We start from the raw sequence: 3,854 nt of genomic DNA, 5'->3' as shown, positions 1-3,854 counted from the left end.
CTCGCTGCCGCCGCCGCAGCTCCGCCGGCCCCCGCGCGACCCCCTCCCCGCGGCCTCGGCCCCGCCGCGCGCAGCCGCAGAGGCGGGCGTGGGGGGAGGGGGTGCACGGCGCGAGCCGGTCCGAATGGACCGCGGGTGGGGCCGGCCGGGAGCCTGGAGCGGGGGAGCCTGGAGCGGGGGGAGCCTGAGGGGCGGCGCTGCTGGCCCTGGGCCGCGGGATGCGGAGTGGGGGGCACCGGGTCGGGAGTGTGAGGGGATCTAAGGCGGGGCCGTGCGGGAGTCGGGTCTGCGGGGATGCTGGAGGGGGCGGAGCTGGAGGCCGGGTCTGGGGGAAGGGAGGGGGCGGTGCGGGAGTCGGGGTCCGCGGGGATGCTGGAGGGGGCGGTGCGGGGTCCCAGTGTTCCGGAGCGTCTGAGAACAGGGCGGCGTGGGAGGCCCGGGAGGAGTGGGCCTGGTCTGGCGGCTGCCCTGTGTCCTGGGCCGATGGTTTCCGGGGAGCGGTCTGCAGGCCTGGTCCCGAGGAGTCTGCGTGGGGCAGTGGGTGTCAGAGGGTGCAGGAGGGGAGGCCAGGGGTCCTGGGTGCTGAGGTGTTTATTAATCTATTATTTTCATATACATTTTACTAATTTTCTTTCATCTCTGACACTTCTATTATAAAGGGCGAATAGCGATATTAAAATATTTCTTCCAATTAATTTCCTTTCAATGTGCATGAATCCGTGCACCAGGCCACTAGTAGCTAATAATAAAATAGACTGTAATAAAAGTTTTGTGAATTTGCTCTCATTACTGTACTGTACTCACCCTTCTTGTGAAGACAATAAAATGCCTACTTAGTGAAATGAGGTGAATGAGGTAGCATACAGCTGCTGTTGACCTTCTAACCATATGTCATGTCAGAAGGAGGATCGTCTGCTGCTGGTGGTCCTAGAGCTATGAGGATGTCATGATTGGCTGTTAGGAACAGATGATATGGATGGTTGGGAATTTTTAAATTCTCACCCTAGGATATATTTATATTTTTTTAAATATATTTTATTGATTTTTTACAGAGAGAAAGGGAGAGGGATAGAGAGCTAGAAACATCAATGAGAGAGAAACATCGATTCAGCTGCCTCCTGCACACTCCCCACTGGGGATGTGCCCGCAACCGAGGTACATGCCCTTGACCGGAATCGAACCCAGGACCCTTCAGTCCCCAGGCTGAGCCAAACCGGTTAGGGCCCTAAGATATATTTTTATTTTTTTCCAGTGATATTTTTTAGAGAGAGTGGAAAGGAGAGGATGGGGGAGGGGAGAGAGAGAGAGAAACATCAATGTGCATTGATTGGTTGGCTTGGGGAATCAAGCCTGTGACCCTTCGGTTCACAGCCGATTCTCTAACCATTGAGCATCCAGACTGGTCATTTAGAATCTAAGCACTTAGGTCTTTCCCTCTCATTCTCCATTTTCTATTTTCAGCCGGCTGCATCTTCTACTCTTTTTGTCACTCTGGAGCCTCTATTCCAAACGGTAGACAGAAGAAACACAACCCTCTCAATTTCATCAGTAGATTTTTGGGGAAAAGAGTTTGAAAATAGAAAATTACTGTTTCTGGGTTATTACTAAAGTATTTAAAAATATTTTTATTAATGTTTAGAGGCTGGTTTATAAGACCAAGCAACACATATTTGTTATTCTAAAGCAATACTGTAGTGTAAGTGGCTGCATAGCATAACTAACTTTTCTTCCATTTCTTAAATGTATATAAGTAGGCTAATTATCAAGTCTAATTAAGGTGTCAAATCATGAAAGACTAGTATGTTTTAAATTCATTAACTAGTTTTGTTTTTTACTGTCATAGTGGAGAACTAGAACTGATCGAAAATTCAATTGTATTTGGGTATGCATGAGTGTCTTGAAATTTGTGTAATGAAAAGTATTTTGAAGGTAAAAATTTGAGATTAATAAATTTTTCCCATATTTAAGTCATTTTTATATATCCTGATAGTGAATATCAACTTATGCTATGAATTCACTCTCCAACAGATGGCGCTAGCTCTCCTCAAGTAAGAGCTGCTCTGGTCTACTCTTTTTTTAAAGGTACCATGATCTTGAAGATGAAAAGTGATGTGGCTGTATAGAATGTATTGTAGGCATGCTTCTATTGCCCCTGCACTTTGGTTTATTAGACATCATTCCACACAACCCAGTTGGAGAATCTATGGGGTACCTTCTTATGAATTTGATTTCTTTCACTGTAGCTATAGCAAATAATTTTAAAGTTCATTTATATGGTAATAATGGATACTATTTAGCTTTTTCATTAAAGTTAGTTTAGAAAAGGCCTGTCACTAAAAATGGCAGTGGAAAAAAGAAGAAAAAAGAAATAAATTAAAAATGACTTTGGGTCTTGAGAATTTGGAGGTGGGTGTTTCTTCCTAACTTAATTTGACAAGTTTAGTGATGATGTACTGTTGTTAAACATAGCACTAGGAACTGGGAATGAAAAAAAAGCTATGCATGCCTCCTAATTCTGAAGGACCTATCCCAATATTTCCCATATGTAAGTCATTTTTATATATGCTATGAGATTTTTGCTTATTCTTTAAATAAGCTCACTTTTACATTAAAAGAGCTTTTTAAAACCAAATATCATGTGGAAAAAGAAAGTATAAGTTCTGGCCAATTACTTTGATCCGTAAAGTTTCAAATCCTGAGACCTGCTCTTTCTTTTAAAGGGGAAATTACTGGGGTGGTAAACACACAATGCAATATACAGGTGATGTATGGTAGAATTGTATACATGAAATCAGTATAGTATAATTTTTTTTAACCAATGTCATCCCAATGAATTCAATTTAAAAAAATGAAATTAATCACACAACAGGAAGCTACTAAAGCTATCCTAGGACCAAACTAAAACTTTCTCCCTAATGTAAAAGGGGAGTAACTTTTATACTATGTAATTCAATATTTAATGCTTCATCAGTGTAACATATAAAACCATGGATAGTACGATCATCAATGGTAAGTGCCCTGTACTTTTGGGAGACATTCTAGTTTGAAAGAGACATGCATGTTAACAAATCATTATTATACAGTTTCATTAGTGCTACATAAAGATATTTCAGAGTACTGCGTAGGGTATGATGGAAACAGATTAGTTTTCTATGGGAAAGGGAGACTAAAAGTCATTTTAGAGAAAATTGATATCTGGGTTATTACTAAAGTATTTAAAAATATTTTTATTAATGTTTAGAAAATTGAAGGATGGCTATAAATACCAAGAAATAGAAAAAACATGGCATTTGAGGGAAAGTGAACTAGATGAGAAAAGGCACAGAGTAGTGGAAGTAGTATGGTGTGCTGAACTATAGGGGAAGGAAGCATGAACGCTCACAGGGTTGGGATGGAGGTTAGGAGCTAAGTTTTGAGAGGCTCTAGATGTATACCATGCCAAGGAGCTTTGGCTTAATTCTTTTGGTAACGGGACTCCATCAAAAGTGTTTAAGCAGGGTATTAGGAAGATCAGATCTGTGTTTTATAAGGATGATTTTGACAGAAATGCCAAAAATGAATAGGAGGAAGTATGGTACAAGTAGAGACTGGTACAAGCAGATCAGTTCAAAGGTTCTTGTATGTGATGTATTTTTCTCTTTAAAAAAATGTTTCTTAAGTCAGACAGAGTAAGACAACTACTGTATAATTGCACTGATATCTGGAATCTAGGAAATAAAAAGCCCTGGCCGGTGTGGCTCAGTTTGTTGGGAGTGTCATCCATGCACTGGAAGGTCTCAGATTCAATTCCCAGTCAGGGCACATACCTAGGTCCAATCCCTGGTTGGAGCGAGTAAGGAAGGCAACAAATAAGA

Source organism: Myotis yumanensis, unplaced genomic scaffold (assembly GCF_028538775.1).
Source record: "Myotis yumanensis isolate MYYU_CA2020_CCGP unplaced genomic scaffold, mMyoYum1.0.hap1 SCAF_6, whole genome shotgun sequence".
NCBI classification, from domain to species: Eukaryota; Metazoa; Chordata; class Mammalia; order Chiroptera; family Vespertilionidae; genus Myotis; species Myotis yumanensis.
Note: the sequence above shows the minus strand (reverse complement) of the source record.